Source organism: Bombus vancouverensis, unplaced genomic scaffold, assembly GCF_051014615.1.
Source record: "Bombus vancouverensis nearcticus unplaced genomic scaffold, iyBomVanc1_principal scaffold0024, whole genome shotgun sequence".
Lineage (NCBI taxonomy): Eukaryota > Metazoa > Arthropoda > Insecta > Hymenoptera > Apidae > Bombus > Bombus vancouverensis.
The window spans coordinates 672020-684728 of NW_027468915.1; positions in this window are offsets into that span (position 1 = coordinate 672020).

The following is a 12709-nucleotide window of genomic DNA, read 5'->3' on the forward strand; positions in this document are numbered from 1 at the left end:
TCGTTTTACGTACAAAATATGCATGATAAATATTACTTCACGGTAATGAAAACTATTGGCGTAATACCTAAGATAAAGATGCAGAGACATTCTTAGAATTTCTAATGACACCTTTATAGATTTCTCGTTTAATATCGCTACTACATTTGAGTCACTTTTACCTAACGGTGTCACATAGTCTCGTTGGAAATTTGTCAAATTCCTTAAAATGATCACTGAAAATTTTCCTAAATTTCCAAGAATTTATTTATCACGAGGTAAAGAAAATGTGTATTAGAAAGATGAGATCGAAGGTTTACCATTTTTTCAATTATGGCGAACGCAATATGTAATCAATGAAAATTTTATATTTTCACATTGAAAGTTTCTTCAGATAATTATTATCCAGATGATGACTAACTCTTACGAATTAATGCGTTTCTGTAGGATAATCCGGTAGACTTGATCCGCTTTTTATATCGAAAGTTGAGCAATCGGTGACGCGTTCTTATACACCGAACCGCGAAAAGCAAAATTTCATATGATCTCACCAATTTCGGATGTCAGTCAAATCAGTCAAATAATAAGTTCGCGTTAATATACACGTTCGATTTTTGAAAAGCTTGTTCAATTTAATAAGAGTTTTGGTAACAGGCTTATGTTTTTAGGCTAATTGGTTGTTTTCATTTACAAGTACCTCGTGTTAAAGTACTCATAAAATGACATTAAAATCAGAAAACTGATAACTGAAAGATTATCATTTTTCCTCTGTGGTAGTTTACATATAACATAATGCAACTAACATGTCACGATTAATGCAAAATAAATAAATTACTAATATAGACATTTTTTTAGTAATTTGTATAATCGTGAAACGAATTGGACTTTCTAAAGGCAAATATTAAAGGAAACATGGAAGACGGATTCCTCCCTCCCACGGCCGGACACTGTACCCAAGGCCGGTCGGATCTCCTACCCTCTCTTGCGACGTATCCCAGTGGAGCGGCCCCACTCTTAATCTAGTTTGGTGGGAAAGGTTCGCGTACACACCGTGTGTAAGAACTATTAAAAACCACACAGTGTATCGCGACTACCTTTCTACTACTTAACCCAAGTCCTATATTATCAGTCTTAGGTCCGAGGCGGCTCCTGTCACGTGAAGTTGGTACTTGGGTGGTAGTAAGAAGGCTGAGTCGTAACCCAACTACTTATTTTCCTTTATAAAACTTTATTATAAACACTTACAAAATAACACCGAACCGGAGAATAGGGGTTGTATGAGTACAGCAACTAGAAGAGGAACAAGAACTGCCCGAGCTGGGTGAAGTCTCGGTTTATATACGTTTTGGTTTTAGGATGTTGAGGGGATAGGTGTAGGTTATGATGTAGAAAAGTGTCCGAAGGTCAGGGGTCCATATCCTATCTCTGATGTGGACTTTGGTGCTTCACAGCCTTGGTGTATGCTATGATGATAAGGTGGTGATGTATCCAAAAGTGTCCAAAGGTCGGGGGTCCGTATCCTATCTCTGATGTGGACTAAGGTGCGTCACAGTCTTGGTGTATGCTATGATGATAAGGTGGTGATGTGTCCAAAAGTGTTCGAAAGTCGACCGTCGATGTATTATCACTGATGTAGGTTGAGATGTGATTGATGTCACATACCCCCCTCTTTAGATTGATTTTGGTCCTCCAAAATCTTAATGTTTCCTCAGTATGGAGCGATGGAATTGGACTCTGACTGGCTCGACTTGTACTTGTTCTTCTTCGTCGTGGTATATGCTTTTGCTATTTCAACCTGTGAAGGTTGTTGGCTGGTTAAATTTCGACTACGATTAATAGGAATAATTTGCTAAGTTTGACGAAATGCCGCAGTATCACGTGTTGAAACTTTTGTAGACTTTCTAACAGCCTGTGATATAGAATGAGTTAGTGGTCTTTGAGTAATGGTTTTATACTATCTTGTTGTTTCTTTATAGTTTGATTGTTATCCAGTTGTTCCTTTGATACTTGCATTTCGTATACTTACTTTGTATACATTACTTACTTAGTATACATACTTTGTTTTGTTTAGCAACTTCTAAAGCCTTTTCAGCATCTACAACTGGTTCTTTTTCCATGCATGTAATTTCTTCTTCAACCAGTACAACTGTGCTTTCCTCTATAGTTCGTGTTTTTGTGTCATTTAGTAAACTTTTCAATTCAATTTCCACAGTATCTGGAGCTTTAGATACCGACTGACTGTCATCTGCATTTTCAATGCCCCAATCATCAAAGATATCCTGAATGACACTTCTTTTGTTAGTTATGCGCACTTTATCTGCTTCACTTATAGATTTATTCCTTCCTTCTGTATTAGCAACATGTATAAGTACGACAATTTTATTATGAATAATTTTCTTTTCTACATTAATTTTATGTGAACTATCAAAAGATCAATCTTGCCATTTCCATTTGTTGTTTCTTGTTATTCTTTTCTTTAATATCAATGTCATCTGCAGTTTCTAGATCACTAATTACTCCTGAGGTAATAGGAGTTATAGAATCGTTTCTTGTCTTTGTACGATTTAATATGTCATAATTGTATTTCTGGCTACAATTTTCAGAAACTTCTTGGGCCACAATTTCTGTTGAAATTACTTCTATAATTGTTCCATCACTTTCTCGTGCTTAACCTATCGAATTAAATTCTTCATTTACAATTTCAGCGTTCTTCATTCGTTTTTGTTCTGCAGAAACATTTTTTTTTCTTCATTGGAATTTACAACAGCATCCTTTTCATGTACAGTTAAAACAATATTTTCTTCTGTACTTTCATTCATATCATTAATATATAGTAGTTTCTACAGTCAGTACCATTACTTCTGAGCTACTATCAACTAGTTTAGACAAATCTGTGTCTGTATCCGTGAGATGCAATGTTTGGGCTTTATCATCAAAAGTTTCACCAAGTGTTTTAATTAATGCTTGACACTGAGCATTAGTAACACTAACTGTATCTATATTTAACACTGTACAAACGTTGTGTTTCTCAATGTTTTGTTCACCCTCATTTGTATTAAATATTTCAACATCGTTCGTACTTTCTTTATCTAAAGATGTGTCACCTGCATATCTTGAATGATCTCCAATCTCAGTTGTATTCTCTGCTTGCTCTTCTTGAAATTTCTCATCTTTTTTTTTTTTTATATTGATCATCAATTTGTGGGTCCTTATTTATTATTTCTTTTTCTACTTCATTAATCGCAGCGTTCTTTATGCTCTCTGTCTCACTACTTTCCTTACTTTAAAAATTTTTTTTTGTTTTTATTTAAATCTGTTACATCACATTTATTTACTACTAAACCATCTTGAATTGTATTATCTGTACATTCCTGTGACTTATTTTTTTTTTTTTTGATTTTCTGGAATATCATGCACATTCTTTATAATATCAGTCGTTGATTCTGATATTGATGAAGAAGATACATCTACTTTTATCGATGATTCTACTTTATTAATGTCACTGTGCACTTCATCTAGTTGTTCCATAGTAAAACATCAAGATTGTTACAATTACTTAAGAAGTCATGGATTGTTATTTAAATATTTACTGCACTTTTCCATCAATGTAACCCTTTATGGCAGTTTGACATTCTACAGAACACCAATGCTGTATCAGTTTATATTTTTCTTCATCATGAAGTTTTATTATATCACCTAATTCTTCCGGATGTTTTTTTTTCTTTTTTTTCAATTTTCAAATAAGAGTGTGTTTTCTATGTGAATCTTTTAATTCTTGGTTCGCCTCGAGTAAGCGATTATTAACATCTTTGGAAAGTTTTTGGACGTTTCCCAGTTCTTTTCTAAGAAAATTATTTTGTTCGTTCATATCTTTTACTTTACTAAAATCCAGTTTCAATTTATTAGTTTCTTCTTCATATTTATATCCAAAATCACCCACTTTTTCATATTCACCCTTTAGTTCGTCTAGTTCACATTGAAGGGCAGATTATTTGTCCTTGTGGTTCACGAACTACATTTTATCTCTTTTGCATCTTTAGCTCCAGCTTCACGTTCCTCCATTGAATTACTAACACATGAATTAAGTTTGGCCTTTTTTTTTTGTTCCAGCAAGTCAACTTCATATTTGTGACTTATGTTATTTCTTCTAATTTTATTGTTAGTTCTTCAATTTGTATTCCAAAAGATTGAACTCTTTTTACGTGCGTGTGTGTGTTTTTTTTTTTTTGTAACTCGTCGAGTTGCAATTATAATTTTTGCACTTCCTCCTTCATGTCCTCTATGTGCTTCTCGAGCTCTTGTGTCGTCCTGTCTTTGTCGGAACATTCTACTTGAAGATCAGCGAGTTGATGCTCGGGATCGTAATTCAATTTTTGGTCGTTAGCAGTAATAAGCTCACGTAACTTCTCTTTTGAACTTGATCTTGTTTGGTCTTGATTGTGTTTTCGGTGTGCTTGTGGTGTTCTAAAAGTAATCGTCACGTTGCTTGCATTTTTAGTGCACATTGATACACTGCACTCTGCACAGGCAATGCTTTTGTTGTCATGAAATCTCTCTAACTTTTCAGTAACAAAACCTTTTATTTTATTATTTAATTTTGGATCATGCGCTCCTGGTGGAGATACATTATGTGTTCTCTTTACCTTTATTATGCACACGTTTTCCTTTTGCTCTCAATTTTTCGATCATCTTGTGCTGTTCTATATATTGTGTTCTTATGTTCCTCGCATATAAATCCTGTCGATTGATTTTATCTTTCAGTTGAGGTACATGTTTAATTCTTTACCTTTTTTTTTTTAATGGATTTCTTGATAATCTTTTAGAAGTTGCTCGTTATATTTGGAAAGCTTTCTCACTTCGTCTTCAGCTGTTTCCTAACGGGATTTTTCTTCTTCAAGTTTTTCTGTAATCATTTTTTCTAAACTTCTCCATTTATTCTGTTCTTCTTCGAGTAATTCATTACGTTTCGGTATCTGGCTATCTTTTCCTTTAAAACATTTTATTTTATCAGAGAGTTCTTCTATTTTCAAACTTGCTTCATTTAAGGTAACTTTATGAATTTCCGATTGATGCTTTAACATTTGATGTAAGTCTTCTACTGCTGTTTCACGTTCTTTCAACTGTTCATTAAATTCGTTGTTTAGCATATCCACTCGAGAAATTTCGAGTTCTTGAGCATCGTTTCTTCTTTTAGAAATTTGGCTTATTTTCTCTCGCCTGCTGCTACATGTTGCTGTCATTTTATCAACTTCTTTCTTCTTTTTTTTCTTTTTTTTTTTTGAACTTAAAATCTTGATGTAAGGTTTGTGTTTCACTATATGATTTATTATTATTAACTAGTTCAACATTATTCTCAGTAGATTTTTTTTCGCGTGATTTTTATACTTATTTAAATAGTTTAACATGAGCAAATGCATCGTACGTCAGATATACCATTTTTAATAAATTGTCGCCTTTACAACTCGAGTTACCTCTGAACGAGTCGCATGATTGATCAATAAGCCATGAGTAATTATGCAAATTCAGTTTTTTTTCATCTATTTATTTGAATATTATAACAAAGACTTTACATTGAATATTTTATTAAAATTGTAAGTTTTTCATAAACGCTTCAAAATCCACAGTCTATTGATCAACTCCTCTATCCTTTCTCTTTCTCCTCACTAAAATAGATAAATTCCTAATGTAGTTCGTGGATAATATTTTTTTTTTTTCTAAAGCAAATCACATTTATCATCTGATATATTTTTTGAAATAATTTCTGTCTGTACATTTTCTTCTTTTCTCTTACTCCTCTTTCTCTTTCTAATGAATTCTTTTTATTCCGTAAAATAGTTTTTGTATATTCAATTTTGTTAAGTGCAATCCTTATTTCTGATAACTTACTTTTATTAGATAATTCTTGTGAATCTTCTACTACATCTTCCATATCATTTTGAATGCGGCTTCTACCTTCAGTAAATTTAATATCTTGAACCGTATCATTAATTTCAATAGCTCTTTCGGTATCAAGTAAATCGCACTTATTATTTAATATACCTTTTGAATTGACTTCTGTCTCTGCAGTTTCTTCTTTTGTATCTTCTTCGAGTTTTCTTTGTTCTTCTAATCCACCCTTCTCATTTTGTAGGATCTTCCTTGTATCTTCATCTTTTTTAACTTCGACTTTATCCGATCTCCTAGGTCTGCCTCTATGTTTCGCTTCATCAGTTGCTATTACACCCGTTACTGCATTATCATTTTCTACAGATTTATACCTATCGCTATCACTAGCTGTGTTCGTTAAAAGAACTTCCCTTCGTTGACGAGTATCAGTTGTTTCGTTTTCACTATCTGAAATTGATTTTTGTTTAACACCTCTTTTTTCTTCTTTGGCAAATTTATTTTCTACATTTTCCGATGCCTTTTGTTTATTAATTATTACAGACTTGTCTTCGATTAATTTCGTCTTTAAAGCGCTTCGCAAAATTTTATTTGTGTTTGATTGTCTGGTTTGATTATAAACAATTTCTTCAAATTTTGGCGAAGTAGCAGGCTTTGCAGCAACATTATAACGACTGCTCCGTTTACTACTATCTAACATAGATGGAGATGGATTCTTGTCATCTTTATTCTCTAAAGACTTCTCTTGTGTATTAGCATCTAAATTTCTCGACATAAGATCTGCTGAAGTTTTTGATTCTGTAGTGTCACTCGCATTTTTCGCTGTCATCATTTGGTCTTCTTCTATAAGCAAATGTTCATTATTGTAAGCATTATCTCTTGCTTTTTGTATGGATTCTAATGATATATTTTGTTCAACGTTGTCTATTGATTTTGTATCATTTTCAGCAGTTGATTTACTAACTGCTTCTAATTCCTTCGTTTCAATTTGGTTTTCTTTATTTGTATCGCCGTCCAAAATATTTCTCATTGAAATATTATCCTTCTTGTTACGATCTTTTTCTGCTTCTCCTAAACTTTTACTATTTTTGTCAAACCATTCTTGTAAATTTTGAGTATCTTGTGACGAAGATGGTGACAAATCATTATACAATACTGCAATATCTTCTTTCCTTCGTTTCACAGACTCTTTCTGGTATTCTGTCGAGCTATTGACATCAAACATTAAGTCTGTTTTAATGAAAATATAATCCTGTGAAGCGGTGTCAATTGATACTTTCTTTTCATAAGAATTTTCTATATTAGACTGCAATTCTTTTGAAAATTCTTTCAAAACCATTTCTTCATTTCCTACAGTAACGTCTGTTTTCTCCAAGCTTTTGTTCAAATTATTAGAAACTAAACTACCCTGATAACTCCGACTAGTCGCTGCTTTAATAGTCTCCTTTAACAGTTTTCTTAACTTGATTTCGTTCTGCTTCTGCATAGCGTCTAGTATGGCCCGAATACTTGGATCCACACCAGTAGCCATAGGGCTAACAGAAGATGTGTCTTCTGATTTTTTGCTCATAGTGGTTATTGTACTGTTGTTGGAGTCTGTACTAGCGAAGCTATTGTGACGAGTACGATAATATTTAAAAGAATCCAGTTCTTTACCTGAATATTCTTCTTTTCGTGACCAGTTTCAGTTTTGGTGATGACCGTAGTCCGCTTTCCGTAGAAGTCGTTTTCACGCAAAGTGAGCTGATCTGCAGTGGATCGCATCCGAAATGCGTAATTTCGTTTTCTTGAAGTTGATGGATCCTGGCACGGATCGCCAAAATATCACGTAAAATGGATACTTGGGTTGCGAGAGAAAAGAAAGCTGTGTCGTAGCCCAACTATTAATTCTCTTTTATCGAACTTTATTATGACTTTGGCACTTACAGTAGAATAACGTTGAACAGAGAAAGGGGTGTTGTACAAGAACAGCAACTAGAACGAGAACTCCCCGGGCTGGATGAAGTCTCGGCTTATATACACCCTGGCTTGGGGATGTTGGGGGGTTTGGTGTGGATTCCAAGGAGTCCGAAAGTCGGGGTTGGGGCCTTATCTCTGATGGGGACTAAGATGCGTCGCGGCGTTGGCGTCCGACAGTCGGGAGTCGATGTCTTTTCTCTAAGAGGTAATTGGTGTCACACGGTCAACGGGACGAACTCTCCATCTAACAAAGGCATTAAGTAATCCTATAGCTCTCCTTAAAAGAAAGATTTGTAGCGGCACATGGCAGTAAACATTCCAACGGTTTCTGTCCCGTAGCTCGCCACACGCAGATCCTATTCTCCGGGCAGGATGTTTACCAGATGTCGACGCGTCTCCACAGTACGTGATCGGCTAGCCCGAGGACCGTCATAAACACTAATATCTAGTTACCTAAAATCCTTCAACAGATACACAGTCTTTGTCCCAGTTACGGGAAGACAGGAGAGACCTATTTTTCCACGAACGACGTCTCCCACTAGCAACCCTCCCTCAAGGGCGGCTAGCATCCTTTTCTAACTACCGATATGGAGATTGGCCAATTAGCAGCAACGTCAATTTCCCTTACTTTCCGAACGTAGGATGTCCCCGACGAATCCGATGATCTCGTGTCCTTAGACACACCCCGTCATATTTTTCCTCTGGGGTATCACCGGGTCGGAAAGTCTCTCTCTCTTGCGGTCTCATCGACAAAAAAGGATTAACTCCTTACGGTCAGCGAATATTAACACAGAATCCGACTTAGATTTTTTAAGAGTGCGTACGACTACCGTCCCGTTGTCCGCGGATTCGTTATTGAACCTAGGATCATTGTCATTAGTCTCTCGAATATCTAATAACCACGGTTACTTGTCCGGTTCTATGGTAATCGTATTTGCACTAGTCAATGTCTTCTCTATTGCATAACGACAACGTGTAACCCAAACGAAGATTCGTTTCACGCCCCTAACCCTAATTCTAATGTAAACCCGACGTATATATATATATAAATAAATAAATAATTATAAATTAATATTACCTATTATTAATAATAATTTAATTATATATCTCAAGATAATAAAATATTTATAATTTATATTAATTTTTATATATAAATATTTAATTATATATAATGCATTTTTTTCAATTTAAAGTTAAAATATTTATATTTATATTTTAATTTTTTTATAAAATTAAATATATGTATAAAGATTTTAAAATTAATATATTTAAAATTAATAATTATATATTAATATATACTTATATACAAGATAATTCAATTTTTATCAATTTTATTAAAAAATTTCAATTTTTTATTAAAAAATTTTATTTTATTACGTTAAATATTTATAAATTATTTTAATTTAATTATCTAATTAAATTATTATTAATTAATTATAATAGCAATATTTATAATAGTATTGTTAATTTTTTATTTTTATATTTTAAAATATATATATAATGTACGTATCCATTATGTATTTCCAATGTACGTACAGCAGATACTCACAGGAAAAACCAACGAGACTAATAATAAAATCAATGAATTAGAAAAAAAGAGCTATAGACAAATATCTTATAATATACCGTAGCATAATCTGCAATTTATTATAAAATAATTGATCCGAGCAGTATCAATTATAAAAGAAGATGGCTGAATATGATCGACACTGTCGAATACTAATCAAATATAATCATTTAGTTAATCTTTAAGATTTAAGTTAAGATACATCTTTGAGGAATCAATAAGTCTTTCGCTAATAGCCTAATAGATCTCTTGATAGATTAAACGAAGAAATACCTAACCGTGATTACAGCCAATTGGTACATATTATTCGATACATAATTAATATTTGTATCACGTACAGCGATGCAAGTGGTATTGAAGAAAATAGCCATTTTATGTTACAACTATAACGAGTAAATTTACTCGTTTAACTTGAGAGGAATTAAAAAGGTACCTGACTTTTAAATAAGCATTAAATAAGAAATTTAAATATCGCAGACGGTGATGTAGGTGTTATTCAAGAAAAGAGAACATTTTATTTTGTAATTAGCACGAGTAAATGAACGAATATCGATAATATAATATAATGATTAATATGAATTTTATCTGGCTGATTATTTAAATACCATAACATATTTCACAGTAACGTCATCGACTGCCGTTAGGCTCTTTTTGTTCAAACTTATTGATAGTCGAAAACTAGTATCAAGGAGGTGTGAATTTAGTCTTAGTTTGTAGAAACTATTAAAATGATAAAAATGGATACCGTATTAAATCGTCGAAGGCGCCAATTTACGATAAAAATTAAGAAATTGTTCAATTTGATTTTGTTATAATGGAAAACCCGTCCTTTGCTATGTCAAGAGATCGTTAACGTTTGATTGACATCTCGACACCTTGTCAAGATATATAAGGAACGCGGAAGTCGCGCGCGAGCTCTTTCGTGCCTGAAATTCCGGACAGTGAACATCCAAGAAGAATTTAAATATAAGGTAAATAAAAAAAAATATCAAATAACAACATTGTAACTAGTAATTTATAACGTCTAAGCCATTAATTTACAATACTTGAGAAATTAATTTATAATATTTAAGCTATTAATTTATAACATTTAAGCCATTAATATATAACATATAAGCAATTAATTTATAACGTCTAAACTATTAATTTATAACATTTGTTGAGATATGTATAATTTTCTGTGTTGGACTGGGTTAAATGTGTAGTAGAGATACTTGTATGTGAATATCAGCGTGTGGATGTATGTGTGTGCGCGGCGTCTTGAAAACAGATGAATGTAAACTGTTCAGTCGGTTAACAGTCGGGTATAGAAGAAAGTGCTGAGACGCGTGCAAGTGTGTATCGATGAATATATAAGAAATCGTCCATGAAATAAATATATTACTATTTTAAAATTAATCCTCAGTATAAATTTAGTGTTCTTATAACATTATTTCGACTTCAAAGATCCACAATTCTCAACAACATTTGTGCTATTAATTTATAACATTTAAGTTATTAATTTACAACATCTAAGCCATTAATTTACAACATTTGAACTGTTATTTTATACATTTAAGTTATTAATTTATAACATTTAGGCTATTAATTTACAACATCTTAGCCATTAATTTACAATATTTGAACTATTATTTTATACATTTAAGCCATTAATTTATAACATTTAAACTATTAATTTATAACATTTAAGCCATTAATTTATAACATTTAAGCTATTAATTTTCAACATCTAAGCCAATAATGTACAACATTTAAACTGTTATTTTATACATTTAAACTATTAATTTATAACATTTAAGCTATTCATTTATACCTTCTAAGCCATTAATTTATAACATTTAAGCCATTAATCTAAAACAATTACATCATTAATTCTTAACAGTTATACCAATAATTTATAACAACATTTTCCCATTAATTCAATGTAATTATGCTCTTAATTTATAACAGTTGTACCCTTAATCGGAAGTAACTCTACATTCATTGATTTTAATCAATACCATAAATTCGTGGTGAGTGAATTAAAGATTTATTTTGCTTTATTTTATTAACGAAATCTATCAAGTCTTTGAAGTGCTATTTCATTTCCATATAGCATTATATTTTAACTCTGAATACAGTATTCAATTTCCAATTTCACTATTTCGTATAAAATCTGTGGTAACACAGAGTGTCGATGTATGTGTCACGTAAAATAACAAAATAAAAAAGGAATTTGAGGTAAAAAATAAAAAAAGAAAACTTTATTTTTTTTCTAACATCAATACACTTTACAATCTACTTCCGAACTCTAGGCGTGACTTTCTAAGACTGACTCTTATGATTTTACTTTCGATCGGATCCGATTACTTTCTTTTGTCATCCCTCAACATCCCCACCGTCCATGCATTTGCTAGGCGTCCGCGATCGTTGCCACGTGCTCTTTCTTCTAGAACCTTCGGTGGAAGGACCGTTGGGATGTTGATGGTTCATTAGGCACTTCAGCGATATACATTGTCGCCGAGTGCTTTATCTCTATCGTCAGTCCGTCGGATTTGAAGTATGCCGGTCGTGACATATGTAACGATATATGGTATAACGTTATAACGTATTACTTTACATGATATAACTTTATAACGTATTACGTTATATGTTATAACGTTATAACGTTATAACGTAATACGTTATATGGTATGACGGTATAACGTATTATGTTATATGGTATGACGTTATAACTTATTACGTTATATGGGATGACGTTATAACGTATTACGTTATATGGGACGACCTGTTTCTGTCTGGAGATTGATTCCTAATACAACGTGTGTCCCATTATATCAGCATCTCTAAAGTACAATTCTATGTGATTTCTAGGGAGAACAATACAACCGATCCACAACTTCGTGAGGCAAAACGTTTATCTCGTGACCGTGGCTACGTTCGGCGACCAGTTGTCACCTCGAACCCACTTTCGCTTTCACAAATGTCAAACAATTACAAATGACAATTGCTTAATTACAGTTATGATAAAATCTAGGCTAAAGCATTAGAAGGCTTCCTCAAAATTGCAAAGGGAAGGCTCCGGTTTTCCTTTCATCTCCGACATATATAATAACCTGTTAATAGCAGCGTTCTCTTCAAGTTAACTACCCTTATTATCCCAAAAGAAATAAGGGATTGAACGATTCGTGGCGTCGATTAGTCAATCGTAACGGGAATTTGCGACTCCCGTTGGCGCACTTCCTCGAGATCGCGTCTCCCCATGAACGTGCGAATTTACATATTTAACAATATATATATGGCGGGTTAATGTTGAAATTTTGGGTGTTTGGGCGTTAATTT